The sequence below is a fragment of the Phoca vitulina genome, unplaced genomic scaffold, assembly GCF_004348235.1.
Source record: "Phoca vitulina isolate PV1807 unplaced genomic scaffold, GSC_HSeal_1.0 scaffold16, whole genome shotgun sequence".
NCBI classification, from domain to species: Eukaryota; Metazoa; Chordata; class Mammalia; order Carnivora; family Phocidae; genus Phoca; species Phoca vitulina.
Window position 1 is genome coordinate 25,657,343 of NW_022589719.1, and position 13,261 is coordinate 25,670,603.

The following is a 13,261-nucleotide window of genomic DNA, read 5'->3' on the forward strand; positions in this document are numbered from 1 at the left end:
AGCAGGTACGGGGAAATAAATATTTAGATCTGCACTTATCTGTAAGTCTCCAGTCACATGTGGCTATTCATAATAAAATTTTAATTAATTAAGTGAAACTAAAAATGGGTCATCACCAGGCACATGTATTGGACAGCACAGATATAGAGCACTGCCGAAAAGGCAAGAAGTTCTATTGAATAGAGCAGACAAATCCTTATACTCTTGATCATATTTTTAAATAACTGAGTTTTTGTAATATAATGTATTTTGTTTTGTGTGTTTAAAATATCTTTCCAAGGAGGATTTCATAGCCTTCACCAAATTGCCAAATATGATTTAGAGGCAACAGTAAAAGACCAGAAGTAGAGGTAGAGAGACTTTGAGACACCTTTGTGGAGAAGTCATGAGAGTAAGTACTATTGCACAAAGAGAGAAGGTACATGTGAGGGAGGTAGAACCTCAGGAAATGCTCACCCGATGGGAGGAGACTTGAATGAATGATTGGAAAAGGCAAGGAACCAAGGGAGTCCTGACTTCCACTACTGAGAGGAATTCCCTTTACCAGCTTGGAATTACTAAGACCAAGAAGGGGCAAAATAAGAACTCTTAACAACCAACTAAAATGGTTGACAAGCCCTACATCACCCAAACACACTAGCCACGAATATTTCACACTATCCATGGTGAATCACCTATAATAAACTTAGCAGAGTACATTGGATTCATACACACTAGGGATCAAATTCCACTCAGTCCCTTGGTAAATATATGATCCAGAATAACCTGCTTAATCTCCCAGACCTTCAGTTTCCTCATCTATATGATAGCAATGCAAATACCTACCTGTTTGTTGTGAAGAAGAAATAAAATAATTCATGTGAACACATAGCCAATAGTAGAAATGCCATAAATGTGAGCTGACATCTTGAGTGTTTTGTCCTGGAGCAAATGTGATATAGAATTAAAAAGGGAGTGGTAGCAAAAGCCAGTTTTAAATTTACCTATTTACTCAATGCCTTTGAATTCTTTCTCCCTTTGAAGCACATAAAGATTGCAAATAGGCTAGAACATCATGTTCTGCCAGCTTTTTGTTGTCATTGTTCTTTAAAATTATTGCCATAAAAGTAAACACTTGCTACTGGTGAAATAAGTCAGCAAGAGGAAAGTAAAGGTGTCCCCCCTGGACACTTAAGACGCTCAGACTTTCTTATATACTTAAATTATTATGTATTTCCTGAGTGACTTTGATTAAAGTACTATAAGAAATGTTGCTCAGGAGATATCTTCTTACACAGAAAATAGACAACCCCTCTTTATTTCTTTAAGATCTGCCCTGGTTCAGGTAATATATGTAGTGTCAGCAGAAATGAATCCACCAGCATCCTATCAGCACCTACTAGAAACTCAGTACCACCCCAAACTCTGGGAAAGGGTATAGTCATCAGCCAATCAATCTGCTGGTAAGATGGCAAATTCTGGAAAGTAATCTAGCAGCGGATGTATGGCAATATGAATTCAGACTCTTAGAAAAGTTCTCATATACTCCTTTGCCTTTGTAATTATTAAACTTTTATGAAACTGATAAGCATAAATTCTCAAAGTCAATTTGATAACAGTTGTCAATAACTATAAAAAAAGTCAATCCTTTGACCCTGTATTTTCCTTTCAAGGCATTTTTCCTGTAGATATAATGCAGATAAATACTTATTTAAGGGGACTTTGTTATTTTGTTATTAATAATGGAAACAATTTGAGAATTGCCTAGATATTGTTAAACAAAAGATGGTACCTCCCTAATGTGGAATTTGTTAGCTATTTGAAGTTATGTTTTTCAAAGAATACTTTGCAGAGAGGAAATGTTAAGAAAAAATACATTAAGACACTTCCTCTGAGCTGTTGCAGTTGTTGGTGTGTCCCTGATCTGGGCTGTCCAGGTCCTGCAGGGCCGTGAAGACGTCACCATGCCTAAAGCCTTAAAGGGAAAACTTGTAGGACAGGGAAAAAAAAAGTCATCCATCCATATAGTAGAAAAGCAGCTCAAATTACAAGAGAGGCCCACAAACAAGAAAAAAAGGAAAAATTGAAGAATGAAAAGGCATTGCGTCTCAAACTTATTGGTGAAAAACTCCAGTGGTTTCAAAGTCATCTTGATCCCCAAAAAGTAGGATATTCAAAGAGAGATACTTGTGAATTAATTGAAAGGTATTTTAATCGATTCAGCAGTGAACTAGAGCAGATTGAATTACAGAACAGCATCAAAGACAGGCAGGGACGGCGGCGCTATTCCCAGGAGACAGTCATCAAGCAGACAATGGAGTGTGAGCGACAACAGAATGAAGAATATGGCCTTGAGATTCCAAACATTGTAAATGCAGGTAATCTGAGAACTTTTAGGGAATGGGATTTCAATCCGAAGAAATTGCCAAACACTAAAATGAGAAAAATTTGTGCTAACGATGCAGTCCCCAAGAAGTGTAAGAAAAAGACTGTGACGGCTGTAGACAAAGATTTAGGAGAACTGGAACTAAAAGATGAATCAAGTGATTCAGATGAGGAAATGACAGCAGTGGCCTAATTGTCCTTTGTTTGAGGTGAAAGCAAATAATTGGAGAGCTTCAAGTTCTGTTTGACCTGATTATGGTAAATAACTGTCCAGATTCAAGAATTTGCTATGTAACTTCTTTCATGGTGAGAATCCCATTTGCAGTTTCAAAAACAGTGTTATGACTTTCATTTAAAAATGAATGTTGCTTTTCATTTACATTAAGTTGCTAAAATAGATATAGTGAAATAAAAGTACAATCTAAGATCCATTTAATCGGAATTTCCCGGGCAGGGGAAGGGATATGAATAAGGACAGAAATGTTTTGATTTTTTTCCTCATGTTTACGTCGGATCACCTGATCTCACATTCTGGGGCTTGTATAGCAACGTGTTTGCTGTAAGGGTCCTATGGATACTTCTTGAGCAGTGATGATAGCAAAATTGGCTTTCAGTAATAGTGTTTCACTTATCTTCCTCTTAAACATAACACCTACTTTCTTTCTTGTAAAATAAGGAAAATGTGATAGGGAATAAATATACACTGATAGATTGTACGTTATTTTTATTATCTTTAAGCCAGAGTTAAATGGTAAAGTAAAAAACTGGTGACTATTTTCATGATGTTGGCCTCCCACACTTAATCTGTTATCTTTTGATCAAGGGGATAAATGATTTCAGGTTAACTCTGTTTCTGTATTATTTTACTGCTTTCTCATGAAAAATGATAGGTTTTATTTGTGGAAACAACTAATGATTAGAGAATCAGTTACTGCAATTGTGTTATTTGTGTTATTTATTATTCTAAGAGATAGGCTAAATGACATATAACTCAGTATTTCAAGTATCATGAAAGACATGGATGTGTTAGAATGTTGTTCTTCATAGAACTTGTTAAAGGCAATTATCTTTTAGGCTATTTTCTAAAGGATACAATGCAAATGTATTTGAGTATTTTCAAGAAAAGAAATACAAAACATTAATGCTATAAGAGGTTAACTAGATATCAACTAAGTCTTATTAACTATTTAAAATGTTACAGCTTTTTTATTATTGAAAATTAAGAGTAAAATTTTTTTTCATAAAAAAAGAAAAAATACATTAAATAAATAAAAGTGGGATGCAAAATAGTATTGTGATTTAATTCAAGTTCTTTATTTGGGTTTCTTGAATTATATGCAATAACTCTCTGCAACACCCCTCTTCTGTCTTGATCCCCTATCTTCTGGATCCCTCAGCTGTTCCCACATCTTTTTATTCTAAAGCCCTGAAAATTTCACCTTCCACCACCGGCCTAACTGAATATACTCTTTATTTTTTACCTCATATTGAATCCAGTTCCAGACCCCAAATTATGGCAAGAATGCCTCATATCAAGCATTGTTAGTGCTATCCCTTGCCCCTTATGGTAAAAGAGCATCAGTGTTTACTTAGTCCTGAGGGAAATAAAATGATAGAAGATGCCCCTTCTTCATGTAGAGCAATTGCCCTCATCATTGCTGATCATTCTGCTACACAAAACTATTTTTAACGGTCAATATTTACTGATTCTTCCACTGTGAGATGCATTGAGCTACATGCATTTTCTTACTCCTCATAACAACCCCTTAAGAAAGGTGGTCAGTACCTCCACTTCTCAAGTGCTTGCTGTGTAACTTAGGAGGAGTCACATGCCTTCTCTGATAATCAGCTTTCTCTTGTAAAGCAAGATGAAATCCCAACTCTGACATTTGATTTTTCTCCTTCTTTACTACATACAAAATCCCAAACAAGAGACTGTAATAAAGGAGGGGGATGGATTCTATTCTATAAATTGGTCATATTTTTCTGAACTGACCATGTATTTAGTGTCATTTACTGGCTGAAAGTAACTTTATTTCTTGTTCAGCATACTGTGACCTTCTCAGGACACGTTGGGACCATGATAAATTCTCTGGATACACAGACACGTTCAAATTCTCAGAGATTTCCTGATCACTCCAAGATCTTAGTTTCTGAATACAATGTCTTGTTAACATGAACCAAGTATCTGCTTCCAGGGAAAACAAGACTGGCACGTCTTTGTATGCTAGGAAGTAAAGATTCCCATCAAAAGTTGATGGGAATATATCAATAGGACAAGAAGTCTGCTTTCTTTAGCCATAATTGGTAAAATTGGTAAAATGAATAATGGTAGGAATGATTAGAGTTCATTAATCTAAAAATAATCCATGAGTACTTATTCATATAAATAAAGATAAATGGATAGATAGATGATAGATGATAGATGATAGATGATAGATAGATAGAGATAGATGATAGATAGATGATAGATAGATAGATGATAATAGATAGATAGATGATAGATAGATAGATAGATAGATAGATAGATAGATAGATAGATAGATGATAGATAGATGATAGATGATAGATAGATAGATGATAGAGTCCTTATACATCCATGAAAGAGATGAAGCAAATGTGGTAAAATTCTGACAGTTGGTGAATTGACATGATAGGTATATGAGTATTCATTTTTCTATTCTTGTAACTTTTATGTTTCAGATTTTTAAAAATACAAATTTGAGGGAGGAATTGAACCAAGTGACTTTGTTCTTAAATGATTATCAACTATGGACTTCAAAAACTCTCTGAAAATAAAAAGATTTCATCTCTCCTTAAAACCAAGGGATTCAATGAGCACTGATCATCCACATTATTTTTGAAATTTAGTTAACTCTTTGATTTAGATGGCCATCATGTTCCATTTCGTCAAAACGTTAAATTTTGCCACTTTAATTCCTATAAAAGGTAAATTATTCTGATGTGATGCATAGTATGTATCTCTACTGGTAAGTTCCTAATGCTATGTTCAAGACTTATATAATAGTGGTGCTGAAAATAAGGGGGGAAATGTTTGAATTCAAGATAACCAATAAAATTATTTTAATATATATTTTCAAAACACCTCCAGAGCCTCCTCTATTCACGTATCATATGAATCACTATAGTGAATTCCTATGTCCACCCATGAAGACCTGTCTAGATTTTTCCCCCAAAGCAACTTGCTCTGGCAGGTCAAATCTTCCTTCTTCACTGTGACTCACACACACACACACACACACACACACACACACACACACTCTCATACACATGGACTTAGGGGAAGTACCATCAAGATTTTGATGAAACACAATGCTAGTTTCTCTTCACCTAAAGAGACATACTTTATGAATCTCTGAAAGATTTGCAGAAAGGAAGAAGAAAGGAGAATGCAGAAAAGAGAGAGAAGGAGGAAACAAAGAGGCTAGCCCGGGATGGAGAAAAGGAAAAGGAGAGAAAAAACATCAAAACATCAGCTGTGGGGGCGCCTGGGTGGCTCAGTCACTTAAGCGTCTGCCTTAGGCTCAGATCATGATCCCAGGGTACAGGGATCAAGCCCGGCCGCTGGCTCTCTGCTCAGTGGGGAGCCTGATTCTCCTTCTCCCTCTGCCTGCCTCTCTGCCTACTTGTGTTCTCTCTCTCTCTCTGTCAAATAAATAAATAAAATCTTAAAAAAAAAAAAAAGACATCAGCTGTGGGATGGCATCTGTTTTAATAAACCAACGTGTTACAATCACATCTCCCCACAAACTAGACCCCACCGATGCACGGCGGGTATGTAGGAAGGGTGTGTAAGTACTTGCAAACATGGCTTCTGCTTCCAGGAGGCCAAAAGACCTCATATGAGGTTCAGTAAACCTGGGGACCATTGCCAAGGTTCTCATGAAACCACACAGTAGGCTTACAGTGTCTGCCAGCACCGACATGAGCTTGCATGGACTATTACTGAGCAGGAAGCAAAGTCGCCAGAAAGTGTTAAAACAAACCTGCGGTGACCAGTGGCATGAAGCCACCTGAAGCATGACCCCCAGGGCACGTCTTTGTTTATTTATTTTTAATATTAGAGAGTAGATGCAAACCACCTCCATCTCCACCACTTTTGAGCCGTGTAATCCCTGGCACAGTATTGAATATATTCGATCCCTCTGAATCTGCTTTCTCCTGCCTGAGAAATAGAGCTAATAGCACTTCCTATGCCACTCTGGTAAGAAGTAAGTAAAATGAGGGAGGTAAATAAGACGGACCCCAGCAAACGCTTAACAAATGTCTCTTTTTGCCATGTGTTCTCTCTATAAACAATGTAGATAGGAGGCCAGCTAAAGGCCCCTGGCAATCCTGAAACTCAGTCCATTCTCCTGATCATTCATTCATGTGTTTATTCATGTGCTTAACAAATATTTGGTGAGGACCTAATACTAGGTTGGACTCTACAAATAGGGTGATGAGAATCAAACAGGCAAAAGCCCTGCGCCCCTGGACCTTAGAATTTAATCCCCCACTCTGTCCTCTAGCCTTCCCCACCCCTTCCTTGACTGGTGGAACACGAATCCATGGGTGTTCATGTTTTCCTTCTCAGGAACCATCTCCTTTCTCCCCATGAGATAAGGCAGCCGTTGAGATCACCATGGAGTCTGTGAGAAGAGTAAGCCATGCCGCCACACAGGAGTCCAGCCTTTGGCAGGACCAGGGCCAGGCAAACGGCAGCGGACGGGGGACCAGTTGGGTGCTGGGCGTGTCTGCAACTAAGGCAGTTCTTCCTGAATGTCAGCTTTGAGACAATGAGACTCTTCAAAGCCAAAGCACCAGTAGCTAATTAGGACGTTTTTCAAACAAACTGTTGAAATGATAACTTCAGAACAGTCGTCCTGGGAAAATGGGTGTGCATTTCATACAGTCACTCCATTCACAGAGCCAGGGCGTGCCCGAACCAAATGAACCCTTGTGGAAAGCAGATCACAGGTTATCCTAACAGCTACACTCACAGGCAGTTATACAATGTCAGTCTTCCGGGAGCTCAAAGCACTTTATAAAAGATAGGTAGCTGATAGCAACGAATCGTAGCAAGTCAACAGAAGAATTGAATCCCCGACAGTCAGTCCAACACGCTGCGTGATATTGTGGTTAATAAGAAAGGTTTCATTTTTCTCTGGGCCATGAGGAGATCCGGTTGGAATAGATCTCATGGAAAATTGGAAAACCTTGCACTCACTATAAAATCACAATGATTGTAATCACAAGTTTCTGCATTAAAACCACACTTCCAGCTTCATTATCTCTTTTGAACCTCACAACACTTTAAAAAATAGGCAGAATGTAGTAAGGGAGAAATGAAGGGGGGGAAATCGAAGGAGGAGATGAACCATGAGAGACTAGGACTCTGAGAAACAAACTGAGGGTTCTAGAGGGGAGGGGGTGGGGGGATGGGTTAGCCTAGTGATGGGTATTGAAGAGGGCACGTTCTGCATGGAGCACTGGGTGTTATACGCAAACAATGAGTCATGGAACACTACATCAAAAACTAATGATGTAATGTATGGTGATTAACATAACATAATAAAATAAATAAATACATAAATAAATAAAGTAGCATTATAATGACCAAAAAAATAAAATAAAAAACAGGCAGAATGGGTATCACTATACCCAATTTAGCAAGGGTAGAAACTGAGGTTCAAAGAGGATAAATGACTTCAATAAACATGCTCAGCTTTTAAGAAGGAAGCAGCATGAAAGAGGTGTGATTAGTTCTGCTAAGACCAGAGTTTTCCCGCTCTCCACGCTGTTTTCAAACAAGTGTTTCTTTCTCCCTTCGTGACAGTTTGAATCCTCAGGCACAACAAGCGGCACCAGCGCTTACTGTAGAATTTCATTTTATGTCACGGTTTTTTTATGACACTGCAGAGCTGGAGAATGTTCACCGATTGACCTAAAAGGAGACAAGGAGCCTGGAGAAGAGATTCCAAGTGGTAGAAGGTGATGCAGAGACCCAAGCCAGTGATAGGGTGAGGAGGAACCCTCCGCCTGCTTCTTCAGTCTGTAATTTATACTTTGATCTTTTGTGTCACCACCTCAGTTGCTGTACTGCTGTACAAAGAGGTACTGATACATCTTTGTCTCCTTTTTTTGCCTATTTAACTATCTTCCCACTTCCTTTAAGAGAACAGAATTCTTGTAAAGACGCCGTATCTGGCAATCGCAAGCGCTCATCAAATATTTGCTGTGGGTGAATAATATGCTGACTCAGAGATAAGAGAATCCCAGAGGCTAACATTTATAGAGAACTTAATACATGCCAGGCATTGTCCAGCACATTCCGTGAATTAGCACATTTAATCGTCACAAAAGAAAATCTATAAGGTTTTTTAGTCTCATACCTAATTTACAAATGGGGAAAATGAGGCACAGGAAAGTGAAGGCTTTTGCCCAAGTTCACGGTGCTAGAAGCATTAGTACTGGATTTTGAACCCTAAAAGTCTGACTCCACAAAGATACTAAATGCTTGGGGGTTAAGGGGAGGGGAAATGCATTTTGTTCAGTTGTTTGGTTTTTAGCAACTCTCCATACAGAGAAAAGGAAGCTCTGTCCATTCCTTATTTCCAGGTTATCTAGCATGGCAACTAGAAAATAATTACATTGTCTGTAAATCTTCAAAGAATTATGGAAAGGCAAGAAAGCCCTTGATGCAAGAAGAACTTCTATAAGCTTCTGACAAGTTCCAGGCTCAGAGATGCGGGCACTTGGATTCGGAAAGTCTTGTATTGATCTAACCTGCCTGACCCAGGGCGCTGCCTTGAGTCCCCCAAGTGATTGAATGCATACATTCAAGTCATAGTAACCCCTACTCTGACCTCCTAGGGAGTAATGATGTCAAGAAGATTCACGTTGTTTTTAAAGATGCCAGAGAGGCCTGGAGGCACAATGCCAGCCCGCATCATCTCCTCAATACAGGCTCGGTGGATGGATCTGTAAATACATGAATGATTCACCTTCCCCTGCTAAGAGATGTTAGCTTTTGAAAAAGCTCATTGTGGGATTGACATCTCAGAATCATATCTTTCAAGGAAATTTTGGGTTAAACACACCTTTTTGTAATCAGAACAATCTTAAGCATTACCTCTTAGGTGAGGCATTTACCTCATTTCCACCCCCCCAAGGAAGAGTTAGAACACTGGGTGTTATAACCAACTAATGAATCATTGAACACTACATCAAAAACTAATGATGGACTATATGTTGGCTAACTGAACATAATAAAAAAAAAAAAGAGAGAACATGATGAGGAAGATAGTTACTGAGGAGGGATCACTCTCTATGAGGCTGGGAAAAGCCCCTCCAAGTCTGGGAAAGATTGGAACACAGCCACATACACCCATATTCTGACAGACTTGCATCCATTCTGAAAAGGAATGTGTTGCAGGAACCAAGTGTACTGAGGCCTTTTGCCAGGAAAATCTCCATTACCAATACTTTCTGAGCCTTCCAGACACCATGCACATAAAGCAGGAACCAAGTCATGCCCAGTTACCTTATTTAAAGAGGTTCTGGTCCCCAGCTAGCAAAGGCTCTTGTGCTCTCTCTCTCTGTGACAAGGCCAGTTTAAGAAATCATTCTAAACTGTCCCCTGAACCACAAGAGGTCCTTCTGGAGAGGGCCAGCAACAATCCTAGTGCTACTGATGCACAAACTACTCAGAAGCCAATTGTTACACTTTCCTACGAAATGAAGTAAAGACGCTTTCTCTCTCTTTTTGTACACTGTTAAACTTGAAGGGCTACTGGCCGCCATCAATTTTAACATCTCATGTTGCAAATGAAGAAACAGTCCCAGTGAAAGGGCCAGGCTTGCAGTAGTCGGGGACGAAGCTGGGACTGGCATCCCAGTCACCACTGTTGGACGTACTTCCTTTCTCTACTCCATATCACTTCCTTCTTTCTTACCTACTTCCTCTGGGGTTTTGTTCTCGTTTCATTCACATTTATCATTTCTTCTGTCACTTTCCTTCTCTCCCGCTCTCACTTTCCCTCTCTCTCTCTTTCTTCCACAGAATTGAGTAAAACAAAAATGGAGTCCACTGGACGTCAGTCTCTCCTAAAAGAAGATAGAACAAAACTCCTAGCCTAGAAAGTGCCAGATGTGGGGCTCTTTGTTTTGGGAGTTGAAAGAGGTAGAATCTAGAGAGCCTCACCTTCCGTAGTCAAACACCTTTAGTCTCTTCTCCTGGACCTTAATAATGATGGTCATTTTAATCACAACATTAAAAAAAATAATAATAATATGAAGTGAGGCCCCAAACACAGACAACTATGTTCCAAAGCAAAAATAAAACACATAAAATAACAGTAATAGCAGCTACTACATTAATTATGTCCAGGTGTTAGGCATTAAACTAGCTTCTTCCAATACATAATATAATTTAATCTTCTTTATAAATTCATAGGTATGGTTTTCATTCACCCCACTTTGTAGAATAAGGAAACCTACACACAGAGATCATACGAATCTTGTGCAAGAATACTCAGCTTAGGTATTTCTGAATCCAGAGTTTATTTCCAGTGTTATAAGCAGCCTCCTTACCCCCAAAACAAACAAGTACAAAAGCTTTAAAGGAATGAGTAGCTAGACTCAATATCCACGCAAGTATAGACAAGAAACTAAAAATTACAGAAGTCCTGCTACGTGCCAAGTGTTTCCAATGCAACACCAATGGAGGGATAAGAGAGTTTTGGTTATCTCCCCCAACACACACCCACACTTCCCATCAGTGTGTTTGCATTTTGTAGTATAGGAAAATGACATTATTTCAAGCTTACATAAGGGGCCAGCCTACTCCCCTGGGCAAGCCGTTTACCTGCCCCTGACAAATTTCCAATCAGATTGTTGCCCTCAAACCTCAATTACACTGAAATTCTGCAGGTAGCCTGAATGTATTTGTATAGCCTACAAATACCAAGGGTATATATGTTAGATTCATGAACCCTCCATACAGAAGTCATGGAAACTACTGAGGGTTTCTGTAAATACCACAGCGTTTATGTTAGTTCAATGTAATACTGAGAATAGTGCTTCTTTCATTTTACAGATGGGAAAACTAAATCCCGGAGAAGTAAGGTGATTTGCATCATGCTCTACAGCTAATAAATGGTAAACAGAAATATGATCCCAGGTTCATCTAGCTCCAAAATTCATGCTTTATATATATTTTTTTCTTGGATCCTTATTTTTAAAAAACCTGATTTTTCTAAATTATAAAAGTAACATGTATTCATTTGTAGAAAATCTGGGAAATACTGTTAAAAATAAAGATGAAAAAATGTTTCAATAACACTATAATCCAAACTAATGGCAACATTTTAACATTTTCCCTTCCAATCATATACCATTCAGTAAATAGAATTTCATCAACTGGTATTTTTCATTATATTGTATACATGAGTCCATGGATTAAAAATTCTATAAAAACTTCTTTTTAAAATATGTATATAATATTCAACATATACATAGTTCATCAGTCTTCTTTCTTATGGCTGGACATTTAGGCCATCCCTGATTTTTAGCAATTATAAACAACACTAGAATAAAACTCTTAGCATATAAATCTTGGGCTGAATTATTGATGATTTACTTAGGACTGATTCCCAAATATAAGAATGGGTGTTTTCTATCATTTCATGCTCCTTCTTTTCTTGAAATTAAGACCCTTCCCCCCTACCACCACTACACTACCCCAGAAGCTCTCTTTCTGCCTCATTTCTAAACCACTGAGTCAAGTTATTATCATATATGTCTAGACCCTAGGTTTGAAGAATGCAGGGGGAAAAGTCGGGGATCTGGAATCTGGAAACTCTGAATTCCTGCACCAATTTACTTGTCACTGAAGTGATTCTGGCATGTTACCTGAGGTCTTCAGCTCATGTTTTCTCACCTGGAAAATGGGACACTAAGAGTACCTCCCTCAAAAGATTGATGTGAGGATTAAATCAGATATAGCGTGTGACAAGGGCTTTGTAAACCATCGTGCATTCTGGCAAACATCAGTTGCTGTTTCCTTTAGGAGTGCGACAGAGTTAGACAGCTTTCAAAGATAAAAGAGAAAAACTAGTTTTCTGCTCATTGGCTTTTTTGGTAAACCTAAACCATTATCTTTTTTTTATAATATAATTTTTTATTATGTTATGTTAGTCACCATATAGCACATCGTTAGTTTTTGATGTAGTGTTCCATGATTCATTGTTTGCGTATAACACCCAGTGCTCCATGCAATACATGCCTTCCTTAATAACCATCACCGGGTTTACCCATCCCCCCCACCCCCCGCTCCTCTAAAACCCTCAGTTTGTTTCTCAGAGTCCATAGTCTCTCATGGTTCATCTCTCCCTCCGATTCCACCCCCCTTCATTTTTCCCTTTCTTCTCCTAAAGTCCTCCATGCTATTCCTTATGTTCACAAATAAGTGAAACCATATGATAATTGACTTTCTCTGCTTGACTTACTTCACTTAGCATAATCTCTTCCAGTTCCAGATTTTAAAATGTGGGTAGAGAAATGTGGGCCTAGTGAACTCAATTTAACTGATGGATAATTTTCTATTATTTTTATACCATTATTTATTTAATCATTACTTGTTTGGGTTCTTTTTAATACTTTGTCTATCACATAGCCTGATCTACATTTTTAAAATCCAATTTGATAATCATTGAATTTTAATGATGAGTTTATTCCTTTTATATTTATTATCCTCACTAATTCATTTAGACTTATGCCTTTTCAGGTGATTTCTGTTTGTCTTGATTTTTTTTTTCTATTATTCTTTTTATCTCCTTCATTAAGGTTATTTAGATTGATTTTTAAATTCCTTCTCTTCCCCTAAACTTTAAAA

The 13,261-nt window shown here is 38.1% G+C and overlaps 1 pseudogene; it reads left to right on the forward strand.

The window, feature by feature from the left end:
- Positions 1 to 1,943: 1,943 nt before the first annotated feature.
- On the forward strand, positions 1,944 to 2,557 carry LOC116638102 (annotated as a pseudogene).
- The last annotated feature ends 10,704 nt before the right edge of the window (positions 2,558 to 13,261 follow it).